General features: G+C 38.6%; 1 pseudogene; it reads left to right on the top strand.

Moving 5' to 3' along the window:
- Window positions 1-419: 419 nt before the first annotated feature.
- Window positions 420-1,351, top strand: LOC118828502 (annotated as a pseudogene).
- The last annotated feature ends 11,766 nt before the right edge of the window (window positions 1,352-13,117 follow it).

Raw genomic sequence — 13,117 nt, 5'->3', positions numbered from 1 at the left:
ATTGTGGATAACCTTGAATTCCATACTTATGGTCCAAACATGACTAGGTTTAGTGCAGAAGATTCTGTTCTGGTGTATTGCCTTGTCTATCTCTCCTAAGTCTTTTATGTGTAGCAGTCATCCCTTTGCTTTCACCAAATCCTCTCTAGGAAAAAAGCTAGAAAATTGTCAGAAGAAAGTGTTTCAACTGAATATGGCAATAACTTTGTAGTTCTATGTGATCACAGATTAAGAAGTTATTCTGTGTATGAAATGGTGAGATAAGATTGGATTTCCATAGCATTCCACATAGTAGACCTTTCTAGTGTTTATTGAACTGACTTAGATCCTAGGATATCATTATTATATCCAGCAATTTGAATTGTCTCTTTATTCTCTTCCTATAGGCAATTTCAGAGGTTGCCCTGCTCACTGAATCAATGGACAGAGTGAATCACACTTCAGTGTCTGAGTTTGTGTTCTTTAGACTCACCAATTCTTGGAACTTCTGCTCTTTGGGTTTTCATCTGTTTTCTACTTGGCAGGCACATTGGGAAATTTCTTCATCGTGTTCACAGTGACTTCTGACCCTCATTTACACTCTCCATGTACTTCTTGCTTGCCAACCTGTCTTTCATCGACTTGTGGATTTCTTCTACTGCTTGCCCTAAGATGATTTGTGACCTTTTTCAGAAAACACAAAGTCATTTCATTTTGTAGGTGCATCACTCAGATGTTCTTTATTCACTTGATTGGTGGTGTTGAGATGCTGCTGCTTATAGCCATGGCTTTTGACAGATATGTAGCCATATGTAAGCCTCCCCATTATCTGCTTATTATGCGTCCAAGAATGTGCACTTTGCCTCTGGCTGCTGCTTGGATCATTAGCCTCATCCATTCAGTGGTCCAAATGGCTTTTGTAATTAACTTGTGCTTCTGTGGCCCCAATGAGCTGGACAGTTTTTATTGTAATATCCCTCGGTTCATTAAACTTGCCTGCACAGACACATACAGAGTTCAGTTCAGGGTCACTGCCAACACTGGCTTCATGTCTATAGGTGTCTTTTTCATTTTGATCATATTCTACATTTTCATCCTAGTCACTGTTCAAAAACATTCATCAAGAGGTTCTTCTAAGGCTCTCTCCACTCTTTCATCTCACATCATTATGATGCTTTTGTCTTTTGGTCCAATAATCTTTTTTTATGCGTGGCCATTTAACACATCACATCTGGACAAATTTCTTCCTATTTTTGTTTCAGTTTTGACTGATTTTCTGAATCCAGTCATCTACACACTAAGGAACAAAGAGATGAAGTTGGCAATGAGAAAAGTGCGTAGCCAGCATGTGAGTTTCAGGAAACTCTCTTAAATGACTTGATGAGAAGACAAGAACTTCTGACTTTCATAATCAGAAAGTCTGGAAACAGAAGTTGTAAAGGGAGAGGAAAAATTTGGTTTTGAGCATGCTGATTTTGAATTCCTAGGAGGATACAAATGGGCATCTCAAGTCTTCATTTGGAAATAGGAGTCTAGAGATGAGAGAGAGCTTTGAACATTGTCTACATATAAAAATAATTCTAACAATAAATGTGCAGGATCATTGGAGAGTATAGATGGAGCAGAAAGATGAGGGAAGAAATATTTACAATTTTAGCCATACAAAAGTGAAATAGGCTTTCCCAGAAGATTATCAGTTCCCTTCCACTGGGAGTTTTCAGGAAGTCATACAAAGACTAGTTGTGAGAAAACTGTGGGATTTCTGAGTGAAAGAAAGGTTGGAATAGATAGCCAGTAAGGCTCTCTGTAACTCTGAGATTCTGTAATATCGTGATTGTCTTAAGGGCAAGAATGCTTGATATCACCAATTTCCTTTAGTTGGTGTAAATGAGAGCTACATATCTTTAAGAGATCTTTAAATTTTAATTTTATTTAAATAGAATTTTAATATAGTACTTAAATACATAAATTTAAAATACATTTTAATTATATTTAGAATACTATTTTTATCTAGAATTAAATTCAAAAAATTGTATTTATGTGTACACAAAACTCAAGATATGAAACTGAATTTCCATTTCACACTTACTTATTAATATATGTGTGTGTGTGTGTGTGTGTGTGTGTGTGTGTGTGTATACACTCACATGTACATATTATAAGGGCAAGCAAAGTTGGGACTTTTTGCTGTTTTTTCTTTTGGAGTGCTTCTCAGGACTAATGTAATCAAGTGCCTTTGAGTCTTTCCTTGTTTCAATCAAGAGTCTTTGACAAAATCAAGAGTCTTTGATGACCTGCTTAAGTCACAAGAAAGCCTAAGTCACACCAGTTTGAGTCACATGGTTGTGATGCCCTCTGACCCTGAAGAAGCATATATATACCCAGAGATAAGTATTTTGCTTTGGGGCTCACTCATTTGAAGAGTGTTTGTATGATTTGGCCAGAGGAGACTCTGGGTAGATATTAAGGAGTCTTCTGGCTTTGAAAACCCAGATATTGGTGCTTCTCTTTCTGATAACTATGTATGCATTGTGATGGACAGACAGTTAGAAGCCCTGTCTGCTGATTTGTGTTATTTACTCTGTTTATATAATTTCTGCTTGTGTTTTCTCTGAAGTTCAGGATGCTGACTTTTTCCCCTGAACTAAGTGAATGATATACATAGGTTTAATTAAAGTGAGATTGCAAACCCCCTAAAGTTGCTTTTCTTAGAAAAGCATATCAAAGAATCTGGGCTAGCAGCCCTCCTGTGTGCTAGTGTTACTGGCCTTATACCTCCACAGCAGCTGCAAGTAGCATTGTTGTCACACATACACACATGATTACACTTTTTACTTTCAAAACTGCTGTGCCTGTCTGTGATTCCTTTTGATCGACATTCTACACATTAAATATGTTTCAACATTTTTCTTTTTAAAAATTACTATTGTTAACCATTTCTTTCCCTGACCATCCTTCTCCTCCTTTTACCCAGTCCTGGATCCAATTAAAAATTGAGAAAAAGAAAAATTATGTCATTTCAAGTACTTTGAATCCATTACCTTTCTGTGAGGATGTGCGAAACACATTTCATTATATACCCTCTGGAGACATGATTGGTCAGTGCATTGATCAGAGTTCTTAAACCTTCCAAAGTTATTGCACAAATTTTTCTCTTGGTTCTGCTCATTTCACTCTGCATCAAGTCATACTACCCAGGATTCTTTGAAATAATTTCTTTTGTAATTTCTTTTTTTTTTAAATGAAATTTATTTATTTAACATATTTGGTTTTCAGCATTGATTTTCACAACATTTTGAATTACAAATTTTCTCCCCATTTCTACCCTCCCCCCCACTCCAAGATGGCTTATATTCTGGTTGCCCTGTTCCCCAGTCAGCCCTCCCCTCTATCACCCCCCTCCCCTCTCATCCCCTTTTCCCTTCCTTTCTTGTAGGGCAAGATAAATTTCTACGCCCCATTGCCTGTGTATCTTATTTTTTAGTTGCATACAAAAACTTTTTTTTGTTTTTGAACATCTGATTTTAAAACTTTGAGTTCCAAATTCTCTTCCCTCTTCCCTTCCCACCCACCCTCCCTAAGAAGTTGAGCAATTCAACCTAGGCCACACATGTATTATTATGTATAACCCTTCCACAATACTCATGTTGTGAAAGGCTAACTACATTTTGCTCCTTCCCAACCCATCCCGCTTTATTGAATTTTCTCCCTTGACCCTGTCCCCTTTCCAAAGTGTTTGTTTTGATTACCTCCACCCCCATCTGCCCTCCCCTCCATCATCCCCCCACCTTTTATTTTTTTTTATCTTCCTCCCTCTTCTTTCCTGTGGGGTAAGATACCCAACTGAGTATGTATGGTATTCCCCCTCAGGCCAAATCTGATGAGAGCAAGGTTCACTCATTCCCCCCTCACCTGCCCTCTGCCCTCCTCCCACAGAACTGCTTCCTCTTGCCACCTTTATGCGAGATAATCCACCCCATTCTATCTCTCCCTATCTCCCTCTCTCAGTATGTTACTCTCTCATCCCTTAATTTCATTTTATTTCTTTTAGATATCTTCCCTTCATCTTGAACTCACCCTGTGTCTGCTCTCTCTCTTTTACATATATATATACATATATGAACACATATATATATACACATACATACATATACACATAGATATATACATACATACACATTCACTTATATATATACATTAACATATATATATATATATATATATATATATATATATATATATATATATATATATGGATATTCCCTTCAACTACCCTAATTCTGAGGTCTCATGAATCATACTCATCATCTTTCCATGTAGGAATGTAAACAAAACAGTTCAACTTTAGTAAGTCCCTTGCAATTTCTGTTTCTTGATTACCTTTTCATGCTTCTCTTGATTCTTGTGTTTGAAAGTCAAATTTTCTATTCAGTTCTGGTCTTTTCACTGAGAAAGCTCGAAAGTCCTCTATTTTATTGAAACTCCATATTTTGCCTTGGAACACGATACTCAGTTTTGCTGGGTAGGTGATTCTAGGTTTTAATCCTAGCTCCATTGACCTCTGGAATATCGCGTTCCAAGCCCTTCGATCTCTTAATGTAGAAGCTGCCAGATCTTGGGTTATTCTGATTGGGTTTCCACAATACTCAAATTGTTTCTTTCTGGCTGCTTGCAGTATTTTCTCCTTGATCTGGGAGCTCTGGAATTTGGCAACAATATTCCTAGGAGATTTCTTTTTGGGATCTATTTGAGGAGGTGATCGATGGATTCTTTCAATTTCTATTTTGCCCTGTGGCTTTAGAATATTAGGGCAGTTCTCCTTGATAATTTCCTGAAAGATGATATCTAGGCTCTTTTTTTGATCATGGCTTTCAGGTAGTCCAATAATTTTTAAATTATCTCTCCTGGATCTATTTTCCAGGTCAGTGGTTTTTCCAAGGAGATATTTCACATTGTCTTCCATTTTTTCATTCCTCTGGTTCTGTTTTATAATATCCTGATTTCTCATAAAGTCACTAGCTTCCACTTGCTCCAATCTAATTTTTAAAGTAGTATTTTCTTCAGTGGTCTTTTGGACCTCCTTTTCCATTTGGCTAATTCTGCCTTTCAAGTCATTCTTCTCCTCATTGGCTTTTTGGAGCTCTTTTGCCATTTGAGTTAGTCTGTTTTTTAAGGTGTTGTTTTCTTCAGTGTATTTTTCAGTATTTTTTTGGGTCTCCTTTAGCAAGTTATTGACTTGTTTTTCATGGTTTCCTCGCATCCTTCTCATTTCTCTTCCCAATTTTTCCTCTGCTTCTCTAACTTGCTTTTCCAAATCCTTTTTGAGTTCTTCTATGGCCTGGGGCCAGTTCATGTTTTTCTTGGAGGCTTTTGTTGTAGGCTCTATGACTTTGTTGTCTTCTTTAGGCTGTATGTTTTGGTCTTCTTTGTCACCAAAAAAAGAATCCAAAGTCTGAGACTGAGTCTGGGCGCATTTTCGCTGCCTGGCCATATTCCCAACCCACTAACTTGACCCTTGAGTTTTTCAGTGGGGTATGACTGCTTGTAGACTAACAAGTTCTATGTTCTAGGTTTGGGGGGGAGGTGCCAGCTCTGTCAGAGCCGCACTCCTCCTTCCCCAAGGACCCCCAGTCCAGACCGGGCTTAGATCTTCAGCAGGCTGTTGCACTCCTGCTCTGATCCACCACTTAATTCCTCCCACCAGGTGGGCCTGGAGCAGGAAGTAACAACAGCTGTAGCTGCCCCACCTCCGCTGCCCCCGGGGCTGGAAGCCGAACCGCGAACTCCTTCCACTCCTGCAGCTTTTCCCACTAACCTTCTCTGCAGTCTTTGGTGTTTGTGGGTCGAGGGGGTCTGGTAACTGCCGCAGCTCACATATTCAGGGCGCTAGGGCCCCCTCCGCCCGGCTTCTGCTCTGGATCGTCCATGCCACTCAGGCTGGGCTCTGCTCCACTCCGTTCCCAGCTCCCAGCTCCGTGTGGAATAGACCTCACCCAGAGACCATCCAGGGTGTCCTGGGCTGGAGCCCTGCTTCCCTCTGCTGTTCTGTGGGTTCTGCCGTTCTAGAATTGGTTCAGAGCCATTTTTTATAGGTTTTTGGAGGGACTCGGGTACGGAGCTCACTCTAGTCCGTGCTTACCAGCCGCCATCTTGGCTCCGCCCCCCTCCTCTTTTGTAATTTCTTATGGCAGAGTAACATTCCATTTCATTCATATAAAACAATTTGTCCAGCATTCCCCAAATGATAGGTACATTGCTAGATGCTAATTCCTTTCTTTTTTATCCTCTCCTCTTAATATCTCCTACAAGATCATAAAGTCTGTTTGGCATGTAACTATTACCTCCTCAGGGTTATTTTTCTTCTCACCCCATCTTCCCCATTCATTATTGCTTCCCTGTTATTTGATGTATCTCTATACCAAATTGTGTATGTTCAATCATCTTTACTTCAGTTCTTATATGAGCAAGGTTCAACTGATTATTTGTTTCCTACTTCTTTCCTCCATGTTTGAATACTATTCCCATGCACCTCAATTATGAAAATACTAGATTCCAATCCTTTTACCATCCTTTCATCATGAGTGTATTCCTTTTTACTTTCTCTTTTCTTTTTCCTCAAACATTCATTACAGAACTAATACATTTCCAGGCCCTCCATTTTCTTAATTTAACTTCCTCAGTATTCTTTGAAGACATTAAGGTTCTGAAGAGAAACTTATTCCTATTCCCCCTATGAGAATGTGATTACTACAGCATCACACAATACTTTTTAACTACCCAAATGAGTGTACCTTTCTAAGTTTCTCTTGACTCTTATGTTTGTATTTCAAAGTTCCTTCTTATTTGTGGTATTTTCATCAAAAATGCCCTCTAATTCACCAAAAGTCTAGTTTTTGTTTCTGGTTTTTAGAACATGTTATTTTTGTTTGTAAACCTATATAATTTGTCTTTTGGAAGAATGTATTCCAAGATCTTCTCTTCTTTTAAGATACTGACTGTGGTACCTTGTTGGTGGAACTACTTGCTTCTGGGTGCTTATCTCTGTTTGAGCTCTGGATTTTAGTCATGTCATTTCTGGGATTTTTCCTTTTGGGGTTTCTTTCAGAAGGCTATCACTGTAGTTTTCTATCTTCATTTTACCTATTGCTTCGAAAACATCTGGACAACTTTTACTTATGATTTCTTAAAATGTGGGCTCCAGACTTTTATTTTTGAATCTTAATTTTCAGAGAGTCCTAATCTTCCTAAAATTATCTCTCATAGATCTATTTTCTAGGTTAGCTGCTTTTGAGATCAGATATCATACATTTTCTTACTTTTTTCAATCTTTTGTGCTTATTCTAATTGCTTTCTCATGAAGCCATTGATATGCTTGGTCTATTCTAGTTGTGAAGGATTTTGTTACTTGGGCAAGGTTCACTACTTTTTCTTTTAAGTTATTTTTCTCCTTCCAAATCTTTGCTTCAGGACTTTTATTTCATTTTTATCTCTTGTTTAATTTCACATAGATATTAATTTAATCTTAGTGGAAAATCCATTTTTTCCTTTGAGTCACTGCTTTCAGTTGTTACAGAGTTACTTGTTCATTTTTTTTTCTTTGCTGAGGTGGAGTCTCTGGATCTAAGATAATTTTTTTAACACTCTTGGATTTTCTTTCATTTATTCATTTTCAATTATAGTTCATGAATTGGAGCTTTGTCTCAGGGCCCTAGCTTTATGTGATCGTTATGGGTTAGGTGGTTTGCTGTACTTTGTATTATCCTTAATCCCCTGGTGTTGACCTTCACCTCCCAAGGTTAGCTCTTCCATACACTGATCTTTGAATTTTAGAATGCCGAATCTTAAAGGTCCTCTATGGCATCACAGAACAAAGTGCTGGGGACCTTTTCCTGTTAGTAGCCCTGCTGTACAACTCTGGTCACTGCTGTTCCCTAAGACTTCCAAAATCCCCACCCTAATACTTTCTGATCCTTTTATAGTACATCTCTGCTAATCAGGGAAGAAAAAGAAAGGCAAAAACATCTATATAATACCTCCTATGTTTCTGGTACTTGTCTAACTGCTTTTTATCTCATTTGATCCTTACAACAACTGTATGAAGTAGGTACTGTTACTCCACTTTACAGTTGGGGAAACTGAGGTGTGTAATGGTTAAATGACTTACTCAGGGTCACACTGCTAGTAAGGTTGTGAGGCTGGATTTGAATTCAGGACTTCTTGATTAGAGGTTCAGCATTGAATCCATTGTGCCCACTAAGCAACAAATTCAATTGAACAAATATTTATGAAATGCTTACTATGTACAAAGCATTTGTGTTATGTTTGAGGGGTACAAATCCAAAACAAAAGAGTTCCTGCCTTCAAGGAATTTGTGCTCTCCTGGGGCTGCATTTGGTGGTTGGGGAGTGGGATAAATCATGGCAAGAATATGGAAATATAATGTCCATAAAAAGTAACAGAAATGAATTTTAAGAGTGAGAGAGTGCTAGTACCTGGAGCAATCAGGGCATACCATGTATAGTAGCTAGACCTGAGCAGTGCTTAAAGGAAGCCAGGAATCCCACTTGTCTCCACAGTGATGATGTAGTACTTTCCTTATGTTGGGTGTGGCATGGAACTCCTTCTTGCTATTTTGGACCTGTTTAGTCTTATGCTTCATCACACCAAGTCTTATGTTCTTTCCTCATTGTTCCTCAGTTCTCTCTACAACCAACCTTTATTATAATCTGTCATTCTACTCCTTTAAATTGTGATCAGATTTTAACTCTCCATCCACCTATCCATTCATTCATTCTTGATGCTATCAAATTCCATCACTTCACTGATTCCACTAAAACCTACTGGGTTTAAACCATGTGCTATGTACATTAAAATGAATTATGGCATATACAGAGAAGGATGATATTCTGCTAGGCCCTCAAAGACACTATGATCTAATTGTAGAGAGAAAGCGTGCAACCACAAAAAAGTCAAATGAAATTAGAGCTGTTAAATGACAATATGTGATATCAATGCAAGAGCTAACAAAAGGCAGCATATGATTAAATGTCAAAGGAGAAGAACAGACCTTAGGGTATATGCCTAATGGTAGAAGCTCTGGTCAGTGAATGTTAGTAGTTTAGAAAACGGATGTGCCATTATGAGTTGGAGTCTTCAGAGAAAGCTTCATGAAAGAGGTGGTACCTAAAATGGCAACTGAAGCATGGATAGAAAGAATATGTATGAACAAATATAAAGTGCAAGGCAGAACAATGTAGCTATGAGAAATAGTATGAGAAGAAGCAAAAGGGTGGGAAAATATGGAGCAAGTTTTTGGAAATGGGAAAAACAGTCATTTTTTGTGGTGTGTGTGTGTGTGTGTGTGTGTGTGTGTGTGTGCGCGTGTGAAAGGGAATAGTAAGAGATAAAAATGGAAACGTAGGGTGTAGTGAAATTATAGTGGTTTTGAATGTCATACAAAGGAATTTGGACTTCACTTGGTCAATAATGCGGAGCCATTGAAGTTCGTTGATAAGAAAGGTGACATCAAAGTTTTGCTTCAGGAAGATTAATTGGATAGCAGGATGGATTATAGGGAGAGAAACAGGATATAGAAATAACAATTAGGAGATATTGTACCAGTCCAAGTGAAAGTTTTAACTGGTTTCTTGGTGGGACTAAAAAGGAGGGGAAGGATATAAGAAATATTATAGAGTTAAAATCTATAGAACTCTGCTACTGCTTTGATTCTGGGGACAAATTACAAGAAATTTCAGAAATTGGAATGGTAGAATAAAGATCAAATTCTGGGAGGGGAGGAAGATTTCGTTGGGAGACAGGTGAAGAACCTGAGAATGTAGTTTTCTAGGTTTGAGAAGAGCAAAGTAGAAATGTCAAGACGGTCATGGTGATGAGTGACTTTCAGGCTTTTAGCCCGAATGTTGTTGAAATGGCTTATCATGATGTTCAAACTGGTTAAGATATTATTTGTAATTACTTTGGAGCAATTATTTCTTCTGAGGCTTTCCATTGCCAATATATTTTTAAGAGAAAATCCTGGTTCAGCCTCACCATGGTCAATTAGGCAAACTGGGGGAAATAAGACAAAGGAGTATATTAGCACGTCAAGGCAGCGAGCAGATGGAATGGGTGGCTCTGTTGCTTTTTATGGACAGAAATAAACAGCTTCCAAATAAAGGTAAAAGTATTTGTTTGGTAACTGCCATCAATGAGGAGATGGGATTAGTGCTACTCATTACAGTATCATGGGGAGATGGGATGAGTGCACATGCAGACCCCCATGTCCGGCAGGCTGGCTGTCCATGCACCCAAAGTCTAAACAAGGTTTAAAATGAAGTCACTGGGACTGACTCTGCACAGGGAGTTGACTTTGCATAGTATTTATTTTTTGAGTTAAGAGTTTTCTATTTGGTAATATTCTTCCTTCAGGACTTTGTTCCAGGGTCCAGGTTTGCTCCCTGCTGTATTGCCCTGCTAAAATCTGAGAGTGGGTTGGGATTATACCTAAGCAGATCCTTTGCATATTATAATCTGGAAGACACTGCTTTGCCTCATTCCTAGATGAGGTGGCTAGATTTTGGTCTTGTCATTGCTTACTGTGGTGTCTGCATTGGATGGTCCCTGGAAGTTTACAACCGATTCATGTAACCTGCTCATTTTTTGACCATGTTTTTGCTTAGGTATGATCTAGAATTGGTAGAGAGAATGATTACTTGTTGTATAACTAACTGTATGGGGGTGGGGGCTGGCATAAGACTTTTAGAGAGGAGACAAATTCTTATTTATTGCTTTGAAAGAAGATACACAGGGGTCAAGGTTCTCTTTAGGGCAAAATCTCTGGAGAGATAATAAAATTCGAAAATCAGGGACATGATGAGGAACTGACTTTTCCCTACATGTGTTCCTCCAAAGCTTTTTCTCTCTCCTTATGTATTTCCTTCACACTGGCCCACAGGGAGTACTCATCCTGTCCACCAATCCCAAATCATGCCTAGGCAATGTCAAGCAAAATGCTTCATGAACCACTCAGGTTATGTGCACACGTATACACTCATGTATGTATATAGGCATGTACGTATCATGTATATATCATCTATCTGTCTATTTATTTATCTATGGAAAGAAGGCCTTGCTTTCTTTCATAAACCTGGCCTGAGACAACAGTCCTGTCCTGAAATCGGCAGCTGGACACAGTTGTTTAGTACAGGTCCTGCCTTCTGCCACAACTTCCAGCTTCCTTCTGTCTCCTGGCACACTTCTCCACCCTGGCCATGGTAACTTTGTTTTCTTCCACAGTCCTCTACTTGTGGATCTATGCCTTTAGCCCTCAAATCATGGAGTAGACCAGCCCAAGACTATTCTGGCTTTAGGCCAGTCTTCTAGGGTGTCTCTAAAGTCTCCTATCAGCCAGGCATGCTGTTCTTGTCCCAGTTTCCTTGTATCTGGATGCTTGAAGTGGCCATTGCTTCAAGCCTGACTCCTTGTCCAATCTTTCAGGAGATGAAGCAATCCTGTGGTTTTTCTCTTTGATTTTCTTATTTCTTCTTCATCTTTACTAGCTGTTTTCTTGGAAGAGCTGGACTTGTCTGAAAACTTTCAAATGTCCAATGAGAACTTCATTTTAAATGACCAGCTTCAGTTTCTATACCCTTCTGCATTATACATACTTTAAAGGAAGAAGTAATAGATATAGCAATTAGTGGTCTGGAACTTTCTTTTTATGGTGTGTTTTCTTTTACAGAAATTGTTGTTTAAACATGTAGAGACAATGTGGTATAGAGGGTAGACCCTGAACTCAGAGTCAGGAAGATGTTGGGTGAAAATCTCATTAGTTGCATGACCCTGAGCTAGTCACTTTATCTCTTTAGGCATTAGACAGCTAACTAGGATTTATCTAGTAAGTCATGAGTTCCCCATGAGGATAAAAGCATGGATCTTTACCCATTTGAATAGTTCAAGATGTACACCCTACACTGCAGGATAATTTTTTGTAGGAAATTTCTATATCATTTTTTTTCCTTTACTTGCCTAAAGTTACTGGTATAGGAAGTAGGCTAGATACATGAGTGGGGACCTGTGGCCTTTAGGCCACATATGGCCTTCTGGATTCTTGGGTGTGGCCTTTTGACTGGGTCCAAGTTTTACAGAACAAAATTTTTTTTTTTTAAGGGGAGTTGTTCAGGTGAAGTACTTCCTTCAGATTTACTGAAGGAAGCCAGATGAAATTTGGTACAATAGAGGAAATGATTTCATTTAAAAGTATGAAAATGTGTTTGTTTCTGATGTTTTCCAGATATACCTTTGTTTAAACTTCATTAAATTGGTCCAGAAAAGGGTCAAAGGATCTTTATTAACAAGGAACACCCATATCTCTTCTCAGTCATCCTTTATTAACAACATTTCCTCTTAATTATCATGGGAAAACCAATAGAATCCTAGGAGACAAGTCCTTTGGTTAAATGATCCCAGGCCGACAAAACCATTCTCTACAGCATCACTTGGCTGCTAATGAGCAGTCTTTTGGCATATAGCAGCATTTTATAATGATCTTATTTCTTGTAGTCACTACAAATGATTAGAAGGCTAAGTTTTGGGATCCCTTCAGCTTGGCTACACTATCAGGTGCTGTGATAGAACCAGTAAGTGAGAGAGAGAGGAATAAATTTTCCATCAGATAAATTCTTCCAGCAGAAGATCAGACTGGCCAGACCTCCATGTTTTAGGGTGAACAGATGATGTTGGGAGAAGCATCGCTCAATACATGGGACAGTGACAGGTGAGGGTGGGGACAGGTCTGGAACTCTCTTCTCCTAGGAAGAGAGTCAACAGGGAGAAGAAGAAGGGAAACACATGAAGGGAGGGTTCATTTGAAGGGTTCCAGGTTATGGAGACATCACCCTAGATACCTGGAAACACCACTTGATTTCATCTCCAAGTAGACATATGACAGAAATGAGTAAGTATAAAAATAAAAAAATTATCCATCTCCTCACAACTTATGGATTTTTCTTTTTCTTGATGAAAATGTATATGTACCCTTGCCCCTTTTCTTTGAATATCTATCCTCTTTGTTAATCTTAACTTGTTCTCTAATGCTGTCTGGATTTCATTGGAGAGCATTTCTATGGAAATCTCTTTT

This window comes from Trichosurus vulpecula, chromosome 8, assembly GCF_011100635.1.
Source record: "Trichosurus vulpecula isolate mTriVul1 chromosome 8, mTriVul1.pri, whole genome shotgun sequence".
Classification (NCBI taxonomy): Eukaryota; Metazoa; Chordata; class Mammalia; order Diprotodontia; family Phalangeridae; genus Trichosurus; species Trichosurus vulpecula.
This window is presented reverse-complemented; position numbering and strand designations above follow the sequence as displayed.